Genomic DNA, 25,003 nt, shown 5'->3' on the forward strand with positions numbered 1-25,003 from the left:
TGGAGGGAGCAGCAGTTTGTGTTTCAGCCTGTGTCACATCTGTCTAACCTGTGTATGTGGTCCATAATTCTCTGCCACAGTTTAGGAGGCAAGTGCTCCAGAGAACTTGGTGTGCTCTCTTTCAAGTGTTGGTGCATAAGAAAGGATAGCTCTAAAATATTTGGAGGCTGTAAGACTCAGTGATGTAGAGATTGGGATGAAAACCTAGAACACTTTTTCCAGCTACGACATTCATCCTTTAACCTAGGCTATACCTAATTTTATGTTCTCTGCTAAATTGATGTCTAAGTAAATAGCTTTACTGGTGGGAGTAGAGGAGATAGGAGAGTCAGATTACACTTTATCATGGAACTTGATATGAAATTCATACTTTGTTGCCTAGACACTGCAGTGAGATGGATGTTTGTGGTAGTAATATAAGAGGATGTTTGTAGGAGTGGTACATGTCACAGGGCTGCCCTGGATTAGATTGCATTTAAATACATTGCACATGGGCTTTGATCAAGGACCACCTGGCTGTGTCTAGCCAGTGGAGAACCTGGAGACTTACTGAAGGACAAACGCTCCACTTTACAGCCTGCCAACGCAGCAGGAAATATTTTTCCAGGTTATGGTTTTACTATTAGTAATACTGGTGCTGTATACTACAGGATCACCCAACAGTACTAATTCGACCAGGATACTACATGGATACGCAACTCGTTCCTGTCTATTTAGCCAGAGCAGCCATCGTGCTGGTTATGCTGCCTTTATGATTTTATGACAGCTAGGTAAGGACAGGCAATACCCAATCCAACACACAGCCCAGCAGGGGAAAGGTGTTTTTCAGAACAGCTGGAACAAATGTGAAACTCATGGGGTCAGTCTGAACCAGTTGTAGCCATTTGTTTCACCTGCCCAGCAGCGTTTTGTTTGTGATTGGGGCTGTGTGTTTAAAACCAGGGTTGCCATCTAATTGAGCCACCACCCCAGTAAAATCCCAATTTGTGCTTCTGTCTGGAGAGACGATGTCCCCCTGCCATCACCGTGTTCCCCGCTGCACAGCTGGGCTGTGCCATACAAGGCATTTTGTCATTTTGTGTTTTTTGTTGTTGTGCCAACAGTTGAAGGCTGCCATAGTAATTTTAAACCCTAAGGTAGAGAGAAACCAATTTTTTTTTTTCCCACTAAAATGGCCTTGTTTGGAACTTGCTTTAGGGTTTGAAAATTGTAACTAGTTTTTTATATAATTAGGTTATGCATTCCTGGTGTAACACCATTAGAGACATTGACGTGGTACCAGGCAGCACCCCAGAAAGCTGGCGGGTTTGTCAGGGCACTGGAGGCAATATAGCCTCATTAGTGCCGAGCTCTGCCTGGCTTAACGAAGCCCTGCTAATGAACAGTGTTGTGCTAGGTAGTGTACGCTTGTGTCAGTAGAGAAACTAATTAAGATAAATTTTGAATATTGTTTAAGAGGGTTTTCAAGTTTCTTTTGATATTTATATTGAAAAATACAGGTGTATGCAACCCTGCCTGATACTGCTTCTGTTTCCATTGCTTGAAGAATATAGCTAGCCTGTTTGCGATTTCTGGGTAGCAGCTTAACACCGATATTAAAACATTTTTCTGTGGATTTATGATGTTCTGTCAAGCTAGGCTACCTGACATAATAATGTAATTAAATATCTAGTTATTTCATGATACTTTAATTAAATATCAGATCTCCTTAGGGAGCTTAAGAAGAAGGGAAATGCAGAAAGCAGGAGTAACTCCTTGCAAGTCACCCCCCAAGCCAGGAGCCGGGGCTCTGAGGAAAATCCTGGCCTCAAGTACTGGCCCAGGGATTTTGTTTGTGAGGGGGCGCAAAAAACCTGGGGTGACAGAAAATCAGGATGGTGGCTGAGCCGCAGCGCTGCTCTTGGGCTGCTCAGACAGGGAGGAGCGGGCCTCATGGCTGCTGTGGGTGCACAGGGGACAGGCCCTGTGGGACCCCGGCCCTGTGAGGCCCCCAGGGGGCCTGCTGGCCATGGCGGTCGCATGGCAAGGCAGGATGGCGTGGCCTCCCCTGAGCCACAGGAAAAGCTCAGTGAGAGCTGAGGAAAAACTTTAAATGGGCCATAGCCTGAAGATATTATACTCTCCCTGGCTGACAGCCTTGGTCTGGAGACCAGCCAGGGAGGACGAGAATGGGGCCCTTGGGGTCCGAAGATATTAACAAAATAAATAACTCCGACCACAGCACCCCCTTCCACTCCCCTCAGTGCATTCCGCAGAGGAGCCGGCAGCACCCTTCCTCTCCCGCTGCCTCCTGAGGTAAATCAGACGCACCCGTGTCTGCTTCGTATTATTAAAAGAGGGAAATGAAAAAAAAAAAAAAACCAACAATGTAAACACTCTTACAATTGCTGCGGAAACTGGATATAACCAGGTTATGCGAAGGGAAAAAATTAAGCCATCCGTATATGCCAAGTTTGCTTTCACATCTGTTAATGTAAGGGGATGATTTTAAAAAAAGAGAAGTCATGGTTTAGGGCCTGGTTCAGCAAAGCCTGTAAATGTGTCGTTCACAAAAACAGGCTTAAATCTCTCCCTTTTCAATGAAGCCCTCACACATGCTGGTGCTCACAGAAATAAAACGTTTTCCAGAGCTGTGCTGCGGGAGGAGAGCCGGCCTCCATGGCGGGGCTGGCGCTGGGTGGACGGCATCCTGCGGGGCTGTGAGGGCACCCCAGCCCGTCCTCAGCCAAGAAATTATTATCGTTGTCAGTGTTGTGTCACTATTATCCCATCAGCATTATATGGTAAGAAGAAATGGGCAGTTTTAAAAACTTTAAAGAGCACAAAATGTCACGCGTTTTGGCATTATTATGTTATTACATTACTCTTACATCACCCACAACATCACGTTTCTGAGTTCAGCACAGTCATTTTAACATCAAATAGTTAGTCTTTTACCTCAGAACATCTTTATATTAGTTTAGAATGCACACAGGTTTAAACTTAAAATAAAAACAAGTCGTGTTCAAGTCTTGTTGTGCTTGCTCAAGTGAATGCAAGTTAGTGGCATATCTTACAGAGCTGTGATCAACTTCTTACTGAAATGCTGATTTCAGTAAGAAAATTTAAAAAAATCAAAATCATTAGCTCAAACTGCTATGTTCAGGTTTCTTGATTGTTCATTTAAAAATATCATCCCATAAGAAACACGGTGTTGTCATTGCCCATTATTTTATTGTGAGTTCTAAAATACTGGTGAGGCCTCACCTCGAGTACTGTGTTCAGTTCTGGGCCCCTCTGTACAAGAGGGACATTGAAGTGCTGGAGCGTGTCCAGAGGAGAGCTACCAGGCTGGTGAGGGGTCTGGAGACCAAGTCTTATGAGGAGAGGCTGAGGGAGCTGGGCATGTTTAGCTTGGAGAAGAGTAGACTGAGGGGAGACCTCGTTACCCTCTACAACTACCTGAAAGGAGGTTGTAGAGAGGTGGGCGTTGGCCTCTTTTCCCAGGTGAATAATGACAGGACCAGAGGAAATGGTCTGAAGTTGTGGCAGGGGAGGTTTAGGTTAGATATTAGGAAGCATTACTTTACTGCAAGAGTGGTCAGGCACTGGAACAGCCTGCCCAGGGAGATGGTTGAGTCACCATCCCTAGAGGTATTTAAGAAACGTGTAGATGTGGCACTTCAGGCCATGCTCCAGTGGCAGAGATCATAGGTTGGTTGGTTGTGGGGTTTTTGGGGTTTTTTTTGGTGTGTGTATGGTTGGACTCGGTGATCTCAAAGGTCCTTTCCAACCATGAAGATTCTATGATTCAATAGGTTTGTTTGCTTGTTTGTTTTTTGTTGTTTTGGTTTTTGGGTGGTTTTTTTTTTTAACGCTCCATCACCTGAATCAGTCATATATGAAAATTCTGGCTTCATTTGTGTAAGGTGATTTTCTATGCCTGAAATCTGGAAACATCAAGTCTAGAGGTAAAATCTTTTCTTAATTTTGTCAATAAAAAAGAATCCAATGCTTCCCATGTTTACAAATAAATAAAGAAGTAAATCGTCCAATCTCTGTGGTTTTCTGTTCGGAAGCTGGCTTTATTTTAACTGTTTGGAATTGCCAATACTAAAGCTAACCAGAGCAGAGGATGAAAGCGTGTTCTGTGCCTGGTCAAATAAACTCTCAGGATATTTAGGTTTTCTAAGTAGTCTTTTAATTTTACACAATAAGCTATTTTAATGTAAAGATAACTTTCATTGAGTTTTGTTGTAAACTTCCTTTGTCAGTAGAATAATAGCTAAAATGTAAATAAATGAATACTCAATAAGTGGAAAACCTTGCACACTCTCTGAAACAGAAGAAAATGGTTTAAATAACAGACTATAGAAAGTAGTCTTTAATATGTTATTTAACTGTTAAAGCTCTAAATTTTAAGGTACAAGGCCATTATAACATTATGACGCAATCCTTTCTAACATCTTTAAAAGTATGTATTTTATAAGTAAGTTTACATACATATGTGGCATTTGGAAGCATTTGGACAAAATGCATTAATTTCATCTTTCATGAGCTTTTGTACATCTTGCCTTGCAGAGTACTTAGGGAGCATGAGTATTTTCGAAGATATCTGTGACATCTGTTCTTAATATTCTAACATCTTTCTTCCGTGTACATTTGATAGACAACATATTTTTGGCAGTCTTTGTTATTAGAATTGCCAAAATGTTGATATTAATTTGAGTGCCTTGGTTTTCAATGAGTGCAAGCCAGAATGAGCCTTTTCAGAGACTCATGTTTGGAACCAAGTTATTTCTAGAAAGCCAAATGTTTCAACATTCTTTTTAGGTAATCAGAAATAGATTTATAATAGAATAAGGAAACAATTTCTGTTCAGGAACAGTTGTTCAAATATATCTGCTCCCTCATCTTTATTTCTGATCTGTGTATTTTTAAATATAAGACTATCTTAGAACTCCATCCAAGTACCAGGCCATGGGATTTTGCATTGCTTGATACTTAACCCTCCTAAATGCCCATGTAAAGTGCATTGATATGAGTGTATAAATGGCATTTCATGAAGAGATTTTCTGAGACTTAGATGTTACAGTGTTGAGCACTGTGCTGTGCAGTTTTTATAGGTGAGAGCACAGAGTGAAAGGCACAGCCATGAGTTAAGTGCCAGGGCTTCTTATACAACATGTGAGAAGCCCCCTCTAAGAGAGTCATGCAAAGTCCAGATCACATCAGAAAGTAAAAAGAGGGCCAGTAAGGAAATAACTCCAGGTACTCTGGATTTGCAGTCTTGTTCCTGACAGGAGAAAATGTTCCCAGGTATTTCTTTTCAGAAGTTAGGTGACTGTAATTTCTTTGAAATCATGCCATCCAGTGATTAGGCGACTGTTGAATTCATCTGGAATTAAATCCCTTTCTATTTCTTGTATGTCTCTGAAGAATTCATTAGCTACAGGCCTGCAAACTATTCTGTGTTGGTGTTAGCTTATCTCCTCTGGGGAAGCTGTTATCTAGATTAGCAGGCCTTGGGGAGAGGGTGAACATGGTCTGGGTTTCTAACCTGTCCGACACATGGAAGGGAAAGATTAGGTTCCAGTCACTCTTGGAAGGATTATTGTGGTGGATGAGCTATGTAACCCACCTTTTCCTACTCCAGAAAGAAAGACGAGGCTGCAACTACGTTTTCTGAGGAGGCCAGCGTGAGCAATGAGAATGTATACTGGATCAGGCACAAGTTGATGACTGCATGAATCCTGATGGACCCCGGTGTGAGATGTAAGTGCTGAGTTGTATACCCCTTCCAAGATTGTGGCATGTCAAAATGCATGTAGAAGCCAAGCTTTAGGCACCAAGAAGACTTCAAGGTCATAACTAGAGCATAGATGAAAATGAGCTATTTGAGTTAGAGAACAATTGGGAGAGAGTTTTCAACACTGCACTGCAGTTTTTAGTCTATGTATGATACTCAAAGCAGAACGTAAGTGGGAGGTGAGCGTGTATCAGCTTTATCCATTGGACCTACTGAAGTAAAAAAGCTGAGGTTTAGCCCTATGTATGTCACCAAGCATGACTACTGTGGATATTTTATACGTCAGATACATAAGCTGAAGATCTTTTCTTATGTTTATATCCATTTTAGAATCTGCAGAAACAAACGGGAAAAGCCCGTGCAGACATTGACATCCTGTCCCTGTCAAGGTAAGTGGGGCATTTCATAACAACTTCCATCACAGATCAATCTTGTAACATGATATTTAATTTTGACTGTGGATGTTTCTCATATTACAATAAGAAAATTAATTAAGTTGCTTTATTGATAACATTGCCCTCTAATACAAATATTTACTGGCCAAATTAGTTTTTATTTATAATCCTGTAAATTCGGTGTAACTTCAGTGATGAGAAATTCACCCAGGAGCAGAGAAACACAAATCCACTCACAATCATTATCACCCTGACTCATTCCAACTCTGTGAGAATTTTATAAGTTGTTTCTCCCCCCCAACAATTAGTTTTGTGATTACCCAAACTGAGATACGCAAACCTTCCCTGTTTGTAGAATGAGATCCCTAGACATGAGACCTGTAGTAATGGTTATTGTTCTGTAGCTGCAAGGATGGCTGTGGGTTCTTCTTTGTTCAGCATGGGGAAAGAATATGCTTTACAATGCATGAGATACTGGCAAATTTTTTGCTTGAATTGCCTGATTAGTGTAACTGCCACATGTCATCATGGCAACAGACACACAGATCAGAAAGTATCTCTGAATTGTTATTTTGAGTACCATTCTCTTAGTGGTGATATTTTTATTCCTGACATAGTTTAGCTAAATTATCCATTTCCTATAGGAAACAAATGATATGTAAATTTTCAATATCGCTTGTGCAGTATGGTTTCCTGAATCCGGTATTGTGTACTGTGTGGACTTTGGTGTCAGCTGCCACAATTTGAGGGCTTTACGTGCAGTCAGTCTGAACTGGGTGTGCGTCCTGATATACCTGATGCTGTGTATCAATCTGGGAACTCAGACTTTTGGAACTGTGAGAACAAGTCTGCAGCATTTATAGAAGGGATACAGCCATCTCCTGAATGTCCCTTATATTTCCTCTTAAACTTCCTCTATAACGTCTCTATTTACTCACTGACCTTAAATGAAGCAAGTGAATATTGATACAGGATAACTAATAAATAAATATACAGGCATACATATAAAATGCTGCTGAAAACTAAACCAGCAAACAATAAATAAGGGCGATGTCTCCCCTCATTCCTTTGCTAAGATGTGCAATTTCGCTTTCTCTCAGTAGATGTCAGCAACACTACAAACTTGCCCAGTTTACTGCTTCGAGAGTCGTGTTTACAATTTTAATTAGTTTTCCAATTTCAGTTTTGCAAAGGAATAGCCCATCTAAACCGGTGGAATCTACTGGCCTCTGAGACAGGATTAGAGACTGCTATTCAGCGTCTTAGAATGATATTGTGTTTTCAGTAATGCAGAACTCATACAGAACTTAGTAGAAAGGGTTTATTGCTACATTTTTAGAATTTTCTGAACATTTACCTCACATTTGCCCTCCGGGCAAATGTGAAGTAATATAAGATGTCTAATATTTTGCTTCTTTCTGTGAAGTAAATCAAAACCGTGGGAATGTTTTCATATAATTTGATTTACTCCTGTCTCCTACAATACATCTTCAACTCCATTCAGTTAACTCTCTGCCTGCTACAAGAAAGGGGCACAATCATATTCTGGCTGAAAGCAATGGCAAGTTTCTGTTGCCTCTGCTGGGAGTTGTGTCAGCGCCGGAGGAGTTCACAACCACAAAGGAAGGATGTGGAAGGAATTTTCTTACTAGAATTTTGTGTGTGTGTGTGTGTACGGTAGGGAGAAAAAAGGGTTGTTTATTTCTGTGTGTAAGGAGCATTCATTTTGCTGTGTATTATAAAATAAACAGAAATATTCCAACATCATCATGTACATGAAATGGGGACCAGAGAATAAACATACCAGTGTTTCCTTGGTGTTAGAAATGAAGAAATTTCATTATCTTCTGATTCTCGCAGGAGAGTCTTTTCTTTCAACTGATCACCAGCAGGAATCTTTAATTTTTTTATGATATATTGGGTACTTGTGAAGCATGGCAGATTTACACTTTTGGAAGTTAAGATCATACCCTCAGAAACAGGATCAGCCCAGAAAGCAGCAGTGAGCATCTCTCCGCATGCCTGTCACCATGTCATTGGCAAGAGCACCAAAATTAGCAGCACTAGGAATTAGAGGCTTGTTCAGCCACAGGCAGTGCTGGGGACATTTTGTGTGGTCTTCGCTTGTCTGTAGGGAAATGGGCTGTGACCATTTTATCTTGGCTGCAGAGCGTGCCTACGTATGCTGTAGCCAACTAGAGCTGGCCCGCTCCAAAGCCAAATTCTTCTAACCAGAGATGTAGCCACAAAAACAAATTTGGAGGGGAATCAGGTGGAGTAATTTTAACTTCTAGTTAAGGGAGAGAAAGAGCTGTGCTCCCCAACCTGTGTTGGCTTATTGACAACCACACTGAGCAAGCATCCCACTGCTGGCAACATCGTACTTTGTTTTCCATGTCCTTCTCAGAACGTTGTCATTTCCTGTGTCGCAAGCAACATTACAATGTGTTGCCTTCAAGCCATAGGTTGGGAGCCAACATGTCATAGTTCCCTTTATGTTCTTGTTCCCTAAATTCTCTGTCCCTTCCCACGATCTGTCCCTTTTGGTGTCCTGTCCTTCAGCATCCTTTCCTGCCTCACTGTCCTCTGTTCCTGTGCTTATCAAGTGGTCTTTGATCCTTTTCTGCTTGTCAGTTGACCCATTTTATATCAATCCTTTTCTCAGCTGCACTTTTCTCATAAACCCACAGGGGTGGGCTGGGAGATGCTCTCTGGCAGGCAAGCGCAGCCAGAGGATTAATTAGCAGTTCTAGGGATGGGTCCAAAACATGGGGGAGCCAGTGGAGTTTGGGCCCCCCACATGGGCCCATCGATGTCTGGGTCTCAGCCTGCATAGATGGAGCAGACAAGGAGAAGCAGTTTGCCAAACTGAGCATGGGGTATGTGGCTCCAGGGTGATGAGGCAGCAGCAACGCAGAGCAAATTTTACTTAGAGGTGTCTGTTAGCAGCCATTTGGGAACTAAACCAAATGACCCCAGTGTAATCCTCTTCTGCTGCCTCCATTGTTCTGGGCTTCTTTCTTACTTGCATAGCCAGCAGGAGGAAGCTGGTGGCTTTGGCTCTGTCTCTGACTCCTTCTTTGGCTCTCCTTGCTGAATGGATCTGTTTCTGCCTCTGTTGTTCAGCTGTTGAGCAAGTCTGTTTCTTAGGTTTTGGCTTGCTCTGTGGGATATGAAGCAGGGGATGCTGAATCTGCCACTGCTTTGCAGAACATTAGACTTGGAAGGTCGGTCTTTGCCACTTCACTCAGACTAAAACTGGAAGGAAATGGAAAGATCATGTCTAGTGTCTGCCTGAACGTGTTGGGGAAAGTGTCTTCCTAGCCCTTTCTGGGGTTAGATGTATTGCTAATAATGTTCTGAATTTACATCTAAGAATATCAGAGGGTCATGAGCTAAACACACATCTGTGTGAAGTTAGGCAAGAGTTGCCTCTATGTTACAGGAGTTGAAATCAAGGTGGAAAAATAATATGAGTTAGCCCAGAGCTTACAAGAAGACTCAAGCAATTCAGAATTCCATTGCAAAGTGACAGGAAATCTCCCCATCTTCAGGGTTGGCATAATGACAGAGCCAGAAGTACTAAAAAAAGTCTAGTGCCGAACACCACATTATGTTTCATTGTCTTCATGTAGGTCTCCTAGGAAGCTTCTGAAACTTTGCAATGAGACTGGGCATACAGCTACACTGTTGGGTAATTTAGGATGGTAAGTAGTTGGTCCTTAAGTCACAGTAAGCGTAAAAATTGAATGTTCCCAACTTCATGTGTACTACAGTCTGAAAGAAGAGATGTCTAACTTAGTTTAACTTTGTGCTTGTGGCAACTTTTTCAAGTCATCATTACTGCACTGGTGGACTGGTTTAGTCGAAAAAGGAGGTGGTGGAAGGTCTGACTTTTGCTTTAAATATGACTTCACTGGAAGAGCTGGCATAGGTTCTTGTTAATACTAACAATATTGAGCATAACATCAAAGCAAGGTTTAACTATTATACAGTTGCAGATCTAAATAAGAAAAATAAGACCCTGAGTCTTTCTGCATGTGCACTATTTCCTGAAACTGATTTTCAGGCCTTATGCACATCAACAATAATGGACCAATCCAGCCAAAATTTGCTTCCACAGCTGCTGGCCTTAGGAAGTTCCCTGGGCCTCCTGTGCTCTGCAGCTGTGGAGACTATTCCCTGCTCTGAACGAAAGAATCTCCCCTCTCCTGTGACTGCTAATGCTGAATGAGACATCCTGTAACACCCTGTTCAGAGGGGCAGAGCTGACAGCTGAAGGCCATCCTTGGCATTTTAGTCTTTGTAGATAACCAGTGCATAACCATGAGCAAGGAACCCCTTAGGTCCTAAAATAGGAGAGGAGGTTTCTGGGGAATTATTATAAAAGTTCATTGCCCAAAGGTCTTGGTGCTGGTTCTTCTCCAGAGAGAGTAAGGAGGAGAGATATTAAGCAGAGGTTTAAAGAAAAAATAATCTGGCATATTAGAGTATTGCAACATCTCAGGCGAGCACAGAGAGCACATTTCTCCACATACACCAAGAGTAAGCCCAGGAGAACTGCTGCAAGAAATGTTTCTTGCAGAACCACACGAAACTTGCCTACCTTCGAGTTTTGCTCTGCATTTAGGTATAAAACTGCCTGTTGTAAGTTTCACTTAAATTCCTTAATTTGCACCTTTCAAACAACTTGAAGCCCTTTTGCGGTTTTGCAAATGAAACCCGATGGTTTCAAGTGAGTTTCAGTTTGAGCTTTTAACATTCTTGTTCACACCTGAAACTTAAAGTGAAATTCAGGGGGTGCAAAAACATGTATATGGAAAAATCAAAGGAAAAATTCATAAGAACTTGTGCAAACCAAACTTGCAAAATTTCCTACAGCTCAAGCTCTATCCGTTTACGCAGATCATCTTTGTCTCCTCCTCTTTGCTACATGATTGTGAAGGCCAGGTGGTCTGATGGTGGTAGCTGTCAGGAGCGGTACTGCTAAAGAACTGTGATGTCTTTCGATGGCAAACTACTTTCCTTACGGGGACAGCAATTCATCCAAAACTAAACTTTTCTTCAGATTCCGTACATGCATCAGTAACGCAACAACTGTTTAAGCTGTGTTGATAATGTGTAACTGAAGCTGAAGAAACAAGGTTTATTTGGAGCAGGGAAAAGTTTTAGTAACTGAGCTGCAACAAATTGGTAACTGCAATAAAGAGGGCTAGCTGGCGGGGGTGGGAAACCAGATGAATTATGAGGTTTTATCTAATTTCCATCCCAGCAGCACTTTTGGTTGGAAAACAGAAACTAAGTGTGCCTCATTATTGCGTGAAATAAATAAAACAAACCCAGAATGCTGTGGTGGCTTCTTGATCTGTAAAGCACGCAAAGCTAAAACCACCACATGCAAAAACGATCACAAGAAGAGTGAGTGCAAGCTGAAGGGCTGGTGATACTTGCTCTTTGCAATGCACACAGCTCACAATTCTCAGCACAGCCAACCTCTTGGGAACCGATAGGAAGTCCTGGCTCTGCTTGAGTCAATGGGAATTTTGCTGTGGACTTCAGGGAAGCTGGAACTTCACAGCATAACCCATGTTGTGCAATATATTGTTCCTGGCTCTTAAAGCTTTTCAAAATCTCATAGGTGGGCAAATATGCATTTGTAGTGCTCTGGGTCTTCTGTTTAGCAAGAGTGGGAAATTAAAGGCAACCCATTTTCACTACAGCTAGCTAGGCTCCTGGTTGTGACATACTATCTTACCCGTGAAAATTTAATACGTAAATGTAGAACTAATAGGACTGTAAGTGGTCTCATGTTGCTCATTCCGCTTGTTTGTATGTGCTGTCCCCTCCCTTCGTCTGTGCTGTCATCTTAAACTGCTTCAATGCATACAGGCTTTGGCAATACTTAGAGGGAACGGGTCCTGGTCTTGTTTGGTATTTGGGCACTAAGGTCCACATCCTCACTCCCATTCATGATGTGGGCCTCAAGTAGTAGTTGTGATAGTTAATATTCAGTTGTGTTACTAAGATAATTTAAAGTACTTTCTGTTAAGTAAACTGGTACCTCTGGTTGTAACATTAGCAACAGAGAAATGCTATGTTCAGCAAGTGAATAGGGATTAATTTTTGGGCCTTGTTCATGGATATTCTTAGAGATATGCCCCTATCTCTAGGGAAGATATAAGAATGTTTTTTTCTTAAGAATATGTTTGTCAGCTTTGAATGTGGAGTGCTATAAGGCTGCCAATATTGTTACAAAAGTTTTTACCCTATTCACTCTGTTCATTGAGTTCTTTCTGCGGAGTCAGCCCAAACTTTATTTTCACTGTATGTGAAAGATCTGGCTGTTTTCAGTAGTTAAGTTTGGGGGCAGGGCAAATTCAATTCATTGACCACTTAAAAGCTGTGCATTCATAACTGAAATGGCTGAGGTTCCTTGTGTCTCTTTCCCTTGTTTCTGCAAGGCTTAGGTGCAAGAACGAGATCTCGAGTCCTTTGGAGAACCTAAAATGGAAAAGGAAAGTACTTTACCTTTTTCATTTAAGGAAGTGTACCTGAATAAATGTACAGATGAAATGCCAAAACGCTGGCAATAAAATGGTGTGAAACCTGAGGTATGTGTTTCACAGAATCACAGATTCGTAGGGTTGGAAGGGACGTCCAGAGATCATCTATTCCAACCCCCCTGCCAGAGGAGGGTCACCTAGAGCAGGTTGCACAGGAACACGTCCAGGTGAGTTTTGAATGTCTCCAGAGATGGAGACTCCACCACCTCTCTGGGCAGCCTGTGCCAGTGCTCTGCCACCCTCAAAGTAAAGAAGTTCCTCCTCAAGTTTAGGTGGAACTTCCTATGCTTGAGTTTGTGCCCGTGACCTCTTGTCCTGTCGCTGGGCACCAGTGCCCAGCCTGGGAGCCTGGCCCCATCCTCCTGACACCCACCCTTTAAGTATTTATAAGTGTTGATAAGGTCCCCCCTCAGTCGTCTTTTTTCTAGACTGAAGAGACCCAAATCCTTCAGCCTTTCTTGTATAGCACCTTGGTAGGGGTCCCAAAGCAGATCCATATGTCCTTAGATATGCCAAAGCTGTAGCTGAGTGGGAACTTAGGAATGAAATAACACCATTAGTAGCTTTTCAGAACTTTCTGTTCTTGTGGTAGGAGAGGCATTGCTAAGAAAAAACCAACACTTATTTTAATGAGAGTTTGAAAATCACTTCAGTAAATCACGCTATTTATAAGGTGACGTGCCAGGGTGAATTGACCTTATAAGGTCCACATCAGGAAATATCACGGTATTATTTCCTTATATTTTGAACCTTGGCCTTTTACTATAGAAGCTACAAAAAGTTTAACATCTGTAGAGGAAGCAGCTGGGATTTTAGAGGTAGAGACAGCTTGCTACACCAGTCAATAGATATCCAAATTAAGATGCCACATCAAGACTTTTCCTTTCAGGAAAAACAAAATAAAATGTGAGGTTTATTTCTGTGGTGGCTCATCTGGAGAAACCCTCTAATGATTGTATTGTGTTCATAAGTATGACACCAAATCAGCAGGGTGTAGGATTTGGAGCATTAATTTAAGACAGAAAAATAAGCAGGAAGAGAACTGTTTGCCAAGGGTGTGTGAGAATCAGTTGGGGTAGAATTTGCTTTGTCAGTGTTGTAACCAGCCTCTGAGTGCTCCTTCTGAAGTCTGCAAAGTGGGCACATAATATAGCTGCCCACACTGGGTTTAATGCCAGCTGTGGTTGGTTCTTTTTTGTAAAGTATAGATGAATAGGGGAAATTATATTTAAGCTTGTTTTAGTTGGGCATATGACACATCAAAAATATTGTCAGCTTATTTTCCCAGCCTTGCTTTCTGCAAGAGCACAAACAGCTTCAGTTGCCTCGTAAATCCACAGTGATTACAATGTATTTATTTATTATTATCTATGCAGACACAAAATGACCTCAGCAAAGAAGAAGCCAAAACAATTCCTTGATTTTGGGAGAAAAATGATTCGGCCCCAATCTCTCGTCCACCCACAGCCTCCTTTTGCGGGCTGTGACTTTGTCTTATGCTTCAGCAGGAAACATATTTTTGGCTGAGTTTGAACTCTCTAGGGTGTGTTGGATCTTACAGGTATACTGTCAAATAGAGTTTGTATTGGACATGAGATGCTTAGTTGAGTACATCAAAGTGCTAAAGTTTCCTGTGAAATTGATCTTCATGGTTTTCAATACATGACTAGCCATTTATGTTTTATTACTACACTATTTGAAATAATGTAAAAGTTAAAGGGAAGAAATACTTTCTGTGATGTGTAAGAGGAATGTGGGACCAAGTTCACTTTAGCAGAGAGATGAGTAAATTGTTGAGAAGAATGATAAAATAGGATTGTACAGTCTTCTGGAATTTTGTGTGGGTGGATGAATAGGGTACGGAAATAGGTTCAATTAATTTGTAAGGGATATTCCTATGTATTGATGGAGGGGCTTGAGTTCTGTTCAACACCATGGATAATATAATTGGAGATCATTAATTTCATTAGCTGTATCAGATGTTCCACCCAATCATGTTTTACAGGGAAAATCATAGTGTCAGACCAGATATTCATTTAACGAAGTACCAACAGTAGCCATTTCTTATAAGGTCAGGTACAGACCCTTTCAAATTTTGGAAGTTGGCAGCTTGAGAATATCTTGTGCTGGGTAATTGTGTTTAATAGACATGGGCATATCTATCTTTCATGAACCGATCAAATCCCTTTCATAAGACATTCTTACTTTTGACTTCCACATATCCTATGGCAACAATTTATTTCTTTGGTTTGTTTTACGTCATTTTACATGGTACTCCTACTTTATTCTTTTATTGTGAAAAATAATGACTAGTCATTCCCTGTTCAACCATATTTCCTTAAATTTCTCTCTCTTCAACTGTGTAGAAGGTTATCCATATCTGTCATCTTTCTAGTAAAGATCTCAATCAAACAAATTGAGAATTAGAATTAGAAAGTACTGAACAATCTCAGTGTAATGCACTCTGTCTTCCAATCCATTGGCAGAAAAGTAAAGAGGAAGAAAAATGATTTAAAAATATTCTTTAAGACTAGATACAATTCAGGATCTGAATCTGTGTGCCACTCCATACTCCTGTAGTGGATATAATCTGCTTTCAAGACTTGAGAACAAGTGTTAAAGACAAAGTATAATTAAAGATGGAGATTAAGAAAAAAAAAAAAAAAAAAGTGACATGTGAGATGTGCTTGCTGAAGTTGGATCTTAGCCCATTAAACAGGCATTTAAAACAAAAAACAATAGCTTGTCTAGAAAAAGTATATCTGTTCTAGATGTTTTGCAGCAAAACATTTGCTAAGGAGCAACAGGGGACTCCTAGTGTTAGACTGCAGGAGGTGGGGATTTGTGCAGGTGCTGCGGTAAGCAACTGCCTGAAGGAGAGAGGAGAGCAGGCTCTGATGAGAGGGGAAGTAATGGGCAAGAAGGAAGGTTCCTTGGTGATCAGTCAGGGGACTGGGTGTGTTTTATACTTTGATTAATGACTTTGGCATAAAAAGACAGCGAATTTTGAGGAAATTTGATGGTACACAGTTGGGACCCATTGCTAATGCAGAAAGGGCAGGAATATCTTAAAGCAAGAAATGCACAACCTCTAGGTATGGAGTAATAGGAACATGCTGAAAGTTAATGGAATGAAGTGCAAGGTCAGGCACTTGGGGATCACTGGCAATTTTTGATATAAGCTGGAAGCTCATTGTTTGGAAACAATAGAGGAAGGGACAGACTTGAGTATTTTAGGTGATCACAAGATAGCTGGTAGCCAGCAATATGTTCCAGGCACCAAAGGGCAAACAGAATTTGAGATTGACCAAGTCTTCCCAATTGAAATAAGGAAGTATTTGTGCCTGACAAGGCATGATAAATCTGTATCTGAATACCATGTACAACTCCAATTTTCCTTGTTGAAAAAAGGGAAGCTCAAGCTGCAACAAATCCACAGAAGAGTTGCTGGGATCATGGGAGCGATAAGCTTATCTGTAAGAACAAACTAAATTGGCACTGGTTTATTTAGCCTAGCAAAATGAAATCTGAGATGTGACTTATAAATATATCCATGGGAGAAAATACCAGAAAAGCAATGCTATTTAAATGACAACAATAAAAGACAAACAAATATATATAAATTGGCCTTGAGGAAATTTGAGCCGTAGTTTAGATTTCTAACAGAAGAGTCAGGTTCTGGAACAACCATAGTGGGATAGAATAAGAACGAACTAGTTTTACTACAGCACCGTATTGGTTTATAGAGAAATAGTACAGTGCGCTTTTCTGTGGATGAAGCTGATGGCATAACTCAGAAGTCTTATGGATGAGCTTCATAATTTCTTGCTTGATCCTAAGTTACTCCCCTTTGGTTAGCATTTGGATGGCAGTGTTTTAAGGGGTGTGTAGAAATCACATGAGATTTTATTTTTGATTCAGTGGTTAAACTTGAGAATCTGTAATGCCTTAAACACTATCACTGTAGTAGATCAAACCTTGATGCTGTATGGAAAACTACAAGGCCACAAAATTTAACATATTGTTATGGTTTTGGAAGTGAAGGCATTAAAGCTATACTAAAGGCCATCTTTCATTACCCCTCTGAAAGACTAGCAAATCAGTGTACAGAGCTAGAAGCTGTTCCACTGTGCCAACATTTATTGCAAATTTCATGGATTTCCAGATTTTCACATGCTCTGTTATAATTTATTCTTTATAACATTCATTTTTCACCAATGCATAGTACAAATGGCATACTTACTCCACTTAATGCATTTAGATGGACAGGCATTTTTACTTCCCAATAAAGAAAATATTTCACATTCCCAGTTTAACTTGTGTTTATAACTTGCTCAAAAATACCTTTGCTGAAGTCCCTTTTTATCTGCTTCCAACTCTGAGCACCCAAGGAAGGAAGGTATCACGAAACCAGAATAATTTTCTTCTCAATAAAAAGGACTCTCTTAACTTACAGCCAAAATCTTGTTGATAAAATTGTCAGCATATTCGTGGTCTAATCAGAATGACATGGTATTGTAAGAAGAATCTTTTGTAAGTGTTTCCCATTCATAACAATAGAATGCAGCAGCGTATGAAAATAAATATGCTGTGTGGAAATTTATATAGATGTCAATCAGTGTTTTATATTCTCTGGTCATGATAAGTTGTACTTTTGAAATCCTCTAAAAGCTGCTGTAATACTTCTCTTTCAGAAGAAAAACAATTGTCCTGCTGGCAGGATTAGGACCATGACAGCTTTTCTCGTTAATTTTTCTCCTTTTGATGTGCCGTGTCACCATAGGTTCATATATGTAAGATTTTTAAAACCCAGGAATGCCAAAACTTCTCCTCTTCTTTTAGCCAGATGTTTCATTTTAGAAACATCTTTTTCAATGAAAGTAAAGTAGATTCAAACTTTTGAAAAGTGGATTACCACAAAATAAATATCCCAGAATAGTTGCATTTGAAATTTAAGTTCTGACTGAAACAAAAAAATGACACCAAAGGGGCTTTTAAATTATGATTTGCGTGCTAATTGGCTAAAATTCTTTTTTTCATATGCTAACGTTTGTGCAGCTGTGTTTGTAATATATCCCAAAAAATTTAAGATGCATTGCTTAAGATATATTTCTATGCTCCTTGTGGTTTTAGGAGAACTTCTCTTGAAAGAAGGGCTTTTGTTCAGGGGACTTGCTATGCTTATTACTCACAGGAAGGATGGTGATGTTTTTCTCAATGTTATGTCTCAAAAAAAATATTGTACGACTCACAATCTCAAAGTTTGTCTACTGGTTTGACACAGTAACAGTTTTCCATGTGAAGCTTTTATTTTGTATGTCTTCTGCAGCTGGGATGGCTACTGAATTGTGAAAAACTGTTCATGTATATACCAGTGCACTGTACTCCAGATAAACATGAGTAACACTGTTGATCAGATCTTCCAAATTTAATACCAAAATACTGTTCTTTTATTTATGCATTCCTAATCTATATACACTGCAGGTTTATGCATTCTGACACTTCCACACAACTCTCCTCTAGCATCCTAATTTGGCTGTATGTTTCACAAATAATCTGACCTGTGTGCGGCTACCTTGAAGCTTTTGGTATATAGGTTAGTTAACATTTCCGTAGTGAATAGTTAAATAAAGTGACCGTTTTCTTAAGGTCATGTAAATAAGAACATGAGAAACGCCTCACTGGATCAGAGGAGCTCTGTGGCTCCAACTGTTGCAACAGGAGACGCTCTATAAGGAGTGCACCTGAGCCTAGCCACTTGCTGTGGTCTGTTCTCCTTGGACTCTGCAGCATCTGCAGTTGTTATGTAGGGATATCAGGGTGTACAGTCCACCAATAATCCACTTATGGACCTATTGTCCATGAATTTATATAATCCCTTTCTGAACCTGCTGGTACACTCTGTCCTTGCCACCTGTGGCAGCAAGGTCAGGAAGTATACTGTCCACTGTGTGAAGAAGTACTTTATCACTCTTGTACTACGTGTTCATTCACTGCCACCTAATAGCCCCAAAATTGCAAGATTTTTGTGAATAAAATTTCTACATTCATTTTTCACGCTTCCTTCGTCATTCTTGGAATCCTGATTGTATTTCCTCTTGATCTTCTCTCCAGATTGATAAATCCTAGACTTTTTGGTCTCTCCTTGTAAGTCAACTGCAGCAAACTATTGATCACTTTAGCTGCTATCTCTATACGTTCTATAATTCTACTATTCCTTTTTTAAGATGCAAGGAGCCAGAACCTATGTAGCTTCTGATGCTGAGTTAACACCTGACACGTATTTCATTTTCTGTTTGGCTTAATAGTATCTTACCTTTCGTGCTTAAAGGTAATGGTAAATTCACTGAATTTCAATTCTCTGGAAAATGGACATTGCAGTAGAAGGATTAAAAGTAAGTAGCATAGCTGTTGACAAAATAAACACTGAGAGCTAAATATACAGTTGTTTAAGCTGTTTAGTTGTTTTAGGAACTATCTGAACCTGACAAAATAAGTGAATGGAATCTATACATGTGAAAATAGAGTGAAAGCTTGATAAAGCTGGCTATGACCTTAAAACTTACTTTTAATTTAATGTAAGTTGATTGTATCTTAATGAAAAGCTGTATCTTAATCAGAAAGCTGTAGCCATCCATATGAAACATGGAACTAACTAGATTATTTTCAATGGCTTGATAAAGCAGTTGCAGAATAGCTCATAAAAAACCTTTTGTAGTGTCATAGTCCTATGACATGAAAAGGCCATAAAAAACCTAGCAGTTTTGAATGTTACCTCATCATTAATTGTGGCTTCTTTATTAATGGTTTAGAACAAAGCGTGGCTGTAGTGCCGTTAGAGCTGATGCACCCTGTATTTTATACTTATGTGGCATAATCAGCCCGCCCTTGTACTTACTTCCCATGCAATTTTAAAAAAATGAAAACAGTCCAATCTTCTCCTCTTGATTGGTACTGAAGGCTGCAATTACGAATTTCCTGAATGGAAATTTCCTTCTGAGCTAAGAAGCTGAGTCTGCTCTTAACTCCAATAAAACTATTTTAATCCAAAAACTCTAAATCTAACCCATAGTGTTCTGGAAGTGTTAGCTTACTAGGCCCAAAAGACACCCTTACTTGAGTCTTTCCTTACATTTTTTTTTTCTTTTTTCTATTTCATTTTTGGTCTTGTCAAATATTGTTGTTAAACATCTCTTCTTTCCTAAGTTTCAGCTTCTCTTTCTGTCCCACTCTCTCCCTCTCTATCTCATCAGACACAAACTCCTGATGTCTACGGATTATAACAGTTTATATTTTTCCTCTTTCCTTATTTTGTCATATTTACTTGCTTCCTTTTTCCCCCAGCTTTTTCTCCTGACACAGGTGGTGTTCTCTCTTATTTTGGAATGGCCTTACAAAACAATATAAGGAAACATAGTTTTATCTTTAGTTTGGCAGCTGCTGGTATACTTCACATGCTTAAGGACAGGTGGGTACAAAAATAAGTTACTATGAGGTACAAATGAAAGGGAAACCCCAGTTTGTAAGGTATGCTTTGTTAACTGCCTTTGCCACTGCTCTGGTTCTGCCATAAGAGAAACTTCATGATGCAGTTCCAAGTAGAGGAGAGAAGGCCAAGTTAACTCATCCTTGTGAAAGTTAGTGGTGTGTAAGAGCACACACAGAAGTAGGAATGACAGACATTTGAGGTATATATATCACTACAGATATAACCTAGCTTTCAGGTAACTTCCTAGTAGTCTGTGAGGATTGCCGATAACTTTCTGTTTGACTGACATTGTAATCCAGCTCTGGTTGCCAAACTGATTGCTGCAATGTAGAGAGTGCCCTCAGGGCACTCTACATCTGCTCGTGGCTGGCACGGGATCTTTATCCTGGAGGAAACTTTGAGGCTGGAAGGAAGCAGAGGCACTGTGGCTGTGTAGCAGGGGCCATGAACAAAGGAAACTTACTGTTCCACTGGAAGGGAGAAAGTAACCTAGCTGTGATTTTTGGTTTTGCTTGAAAAAGAAAAAGAATAAGTAGTCTTGGGCATACATAGGACATAATGGAGGCAGAATGGAAGAGGCTACCTATAGTTTTGACTTGTTTCCTTTCAGCATTTTAAAGATAGTGCGATGTTTGGTCTACAGCTGTGCCTTGCACCAGTGAAGCCATGTGGGCAGCTTCACTGCCCCATCTCCTTTATGTTTCGGGTATCATCGCCTCTGCTGATGTATGCTTCATTTCTTCCTTCTCCCATGACTTGTTTATCTTCTAAGCCTCATGTAAACTGACTGTATGTTTCTAACCAAGCCTGGAAAGTGAAGAAGAAATGAGCATATCCTACCTCTATAGAGAAAGAATGAAGGGAAATAAACAAGGAAAATAAATAACAAATCAGGAATAAATACGTAGTTTCTCTTTTCTCCCTATTTTCCTATTCATTCCTTGGAGTGTAGAAATAACTTATTTCCACCAGTAATAAATGCTGCTAGCACTTTAAAGTCAAAACCATACATCCCATGGTTCCCCAGGGCATTTCCCAGGAGTACAAAGAAAGTGCTCAGAGGTTTGGAGAAGGCCATGTCTCTAAGGGAATGTGTAGCAGAGGTAGGACTGTTTTCAGTCTTGTATCTTTGTTCTGCGATACGTATAAGATAATGCCCTTCACTGAAGTTGTTAAAATTGAGGTGAGCTGAGTTAATCCTTCAAAAATCTCTGCTACCTTTCCACTTCTCTTACTCCATAGCAATGTATGTGCTTCACTCCAAGTTATTGTTAGTCTTTACAGCAATCCTGTCTTACAATGGGAGGCTGGAGGGACAACTCCTGACACTAAGAGACTAATTTCTGAATCTTTTTTCTAGGTACTGGAATACAGGACTGCTCATGTATCTACTGGTTGAAAACCTCGATGGTAGGTGAGTGCATAAAAATATATTTCTGCAATGCTTTGTCTGGGGGTAAAGTAGTGTTGTGCATCAGATAGAAGTATCTTCTCTCTGATTTACTCATGTGAGCTGTGTGATCTGGTACAGAGTTATAATCTGCATAAATATATAGATTATTAATGGTAACACACTTACCTAGTTCTGTTTCTGTTAATGCCAAAACATTATTTATTTCAGTAACTCTTTGTGGCAGTGGGTTTCACAGGTTATATGGTTATATGAAGAAACGTTTCCTTTTCTTAGTTGTAAACTTAACTAAATTAAACTGGGCTCTAAATGTGTGTATATAACTCTTGACCTTGCATTCTGAGAAGTGGAGCAGGTCCTCTTTTTTCTTCAAAAGATCTTCACTTGATTAAAAAGTTTTCATTGCCTAAGTTCTGCTAGTCACATCACATATAGTAAAAATAAACACACCAGCTGATGAATGGAGGACAAGTTACAAGGCTAGAAGAGGGGGGTTGTCATTTACATCTGCACAGGAAAATTAAGATTTATTCTTGCTTTGTTTCTGTATGCAGTATATTTCTTGCAGCCAAGCTGAACTTCTGCATTTAAACACATAAGTTGTGTATGCGCTTAATTTTAAATACAAGGATAATCCCATTGGTTATATTGAGTTCATTTGTAAGAATTTACCGAGCCAAAACTTTAATCACATGCATTTTTTTAAATCCTTCAACACTTTAAACAATGATCCAGGCATAGGATCTTTGCATTGACCTCCTAGTGTAACAGGAGCAGCATTTGAGAATATTATTTTACTTAACAGATTTGAAAATTAATTAAATTAAAAATAACTAAGAAGTGCTTTTGTCAAGTCTAAGTACATTTCAAATTGGGGTAAGCATCATTATTCTCTCTTTATACCTGAGGAAACTGAAACATGTAGAAGTTAAGTGTTTACAAGAGTATTAAAACCAGGGAAACTTATGAAAGTCTTGTTAGCTCGTCGTCTGAATCCAGGCCAGAGCCTTAGCCACAGGCCCAGACTGATTCAGAATTCTGGCTAAATATACTTTCATATATTTTCATAAATCTCACTTCTCAATCAAATTAGATATAAAAATTAGAGGCCCAGTCGTATATGTCTTGAAGATTATCAAAGTTTTGTTCTTGAGTTTGCTGGGGGTAGTTGTGAGTCTTCAATTTCTGGAAGGTATCTATCATTTATTGTGTTTTCCTGGTTTCAGGTGTGTTCTATTTCCCAAGCTTTTTTCCATGGACCTGTAAAAGAAATAATTCTGCTATTTATCAGTTTGATTAGAGGAAGGTTAAGCTGGAAGGTGTGTGTGTAATATATTCAGTACTACCTGTTTTTAGTCAAAGTTGTTGATTCTTTGTGTGATTATCTGGAAGCATCACTAATTCTTCATTTATGGCTAGTTTACATGTTTGAGGCAGAAAAAGCAGACTAGCACTCTAAAGAAAAATGTAGATTTTTTAAGAATATGGCTAATTTAACAAAAATAGGCTATTAATGGACCAAAATATTCAGATGTTTGTTGGACCTACATGTATTTGAATCATTCAGTTGAAAGGATTTGAAGGTCAGGCTTGTATTCCACTTGAGAGATAGTGACAGAAAATGATTGCACTTCATTTAGGTATTTCTTCAAGTTACCCAAAGGCATAATATTTGCAACCTCTACTTAAAAACCCGATGAAATTAATTTAGTTGTAAGGAAGCTATTTCATATTGTTATGGCACTGTATGTCTTCACATTTGACAAGTACCAGCATTTAACCTTTTCATTGAAAATTACTTTGGGGATCCTGACAGAAACTGCAAACACTGACCCCCATTACCGAGTCACGTAATACAATAGGTACAAAGTCAGATGTCTTTGATGGGCACACTCTGGGGCTGTGTGGGTGGAAAGTTCTGTGTCCTTCCAGAATGAACTTCCTTCTGCTACAAAGGCTGATTATATGGTTAAAGGATCATTTCATTATTTCTATATACAGATACTTGTAGGAAGATAAATTCCCCCTTACGGAAGTGCTTTTAAGTGATACTGTTTAAGGCAGGAGCAGTGCTTCAAGGGGAAGAGAAGTTTTATCTTTTTTGTTTTATGTCTGGGTGTTTGGAATTTGTGGATTTTTATACGGGGCAGGGGTGTGGAGGGAGGGGAGGGACACAGGGAGGAGAAGCATTCCTTTACATTTTCCAAAAGACTTGGAGTTGGAAGCTGCAATAAGGTGTGGGATTAGTGAAGATCTCCTGTAGCAATGGCTGTGCACAGCTCAGGTAATGCAGCTGCAGCGGTTCCTAAGAGAGGATGAATGCAGCTCCAGACCACGCCACAAGAACTGTGTAAGGGTTTCATTTAGCTCTGTGAAAGATTCTTAGTTAAAAGCTGCTGAGTGTTACTATTTTGTATGTAACTGTGTTTTCAGAAGTACTTTCTAAACGTGGACTTAAATTGATGATGATCCTTGACAGTTCCAGTGTTGTTGTCCAGAGTTGGGTACCCAGAAGCTGAGAAAAAAGTTGTGTTTTCAGACCCTCAGAGTGTTTTGGCTGTTGTGAACACCGCAGCTGTAGGAAAGTGGAAGTTAAGAGTCCACAAAGCAGGAATTTTTACTCTGCTAATGTAATTTGTGGAGAGGTACCAGGATTACCCGCTGCCAGTTAAAGGCTTTTCAGTGTTGCAGGCAAAAGTAGATTTCACTGCCTTGAGGAGTAGGAGGACAGGACCTGGGCTGTATCTGAGCTAGCAATGGTAAGTTAAGGTTGATCTGGGGAACGGAGACCTGCTGAAAAGGATTTGTTGTTCTCTGGTACTTTGAAGATGGTGACTGCTGTTGCTTCTTTGAAGCTTTTTCCTGCCTTTGGTGGAATTGAAAGGGGAAGGAACGATGCTGGCTTCTTAAGGGTCTGCTGTAACAAAACAGTTCTCAGAGTTATGGCTGTTTTGCCTTCATTGCATTTAGTTGAAATGAGTGAATGGGTTCAAAATTTAATGGCAGATGGAAAGGATAGAGCATGTAATTGTGTAAGCTTCCTTCCCCTAGGAGACCAGCCTGAACTGAAGAAAAGTTAGTTTTAACTCAGGATGTTTAAAATTCAGATTGTACAGCTTAAAACCTTGTGATATTTTGAGCTCTTTTGAGCAGAGGTCAATTTTATGAGACAGCACGCGTGAGTGCTGAAAAAACTATTGCGTAAAAATGGGAGCCATGGTTTGGGCAAGGTAGAATGCATATAAACTGATGTCACGTAAATTCTCTTGAAAAAGCATGCAGTGGTATTTACCTTTTCCAGAAGGGAGACTCAAGTGAAGCGAGGAATTGTGTAACTACATTGTTCTGCAGCCCGGT

At 39.9% G+C, this 25,003-nt stretch overlaps 1 long non-coding RNA gene across 1 annotated transcript in view; it reads left to right on the forward strand.

The window, feature by feature from the left end:
* Positions 1–5,633: 5,633 nt before the first annotated feature.
* The window catches only part of LOC128914648 (uncharacterized), a 129,591-nt gene continuing 110,221 nt past the window's right edge, over positions 5,634–25,003 (forward strand). The window contains exons 1-3 of the long non-coding RNA XR_008468371.1: positions 5,634–5,754; positions 6,119–6,177; positions 21,596–21,649. This is a non-coding gene — a long non-coding RNA (uncharacterized LOC128914648). The remainder of the gene's footprint in view (positions 5,755–6,118; positions 6,178–21,595; positions 21,650–25,003) is intronic.

Source organism: Rissa tridactyla, chromosome 9, assembly GCF_028500815.1.
Source record: "Rissa tridactyla isolate bRisTri1 chromosome 9, bRisTri1.patW.cur.20221130, whole genome shotgun sequence".
Lineage (NCBI taxonomy): Eukaryota > Metazoa > Chordata > Aves > Charadriiformes > Laridae > Rissa > Rissa tridactyla.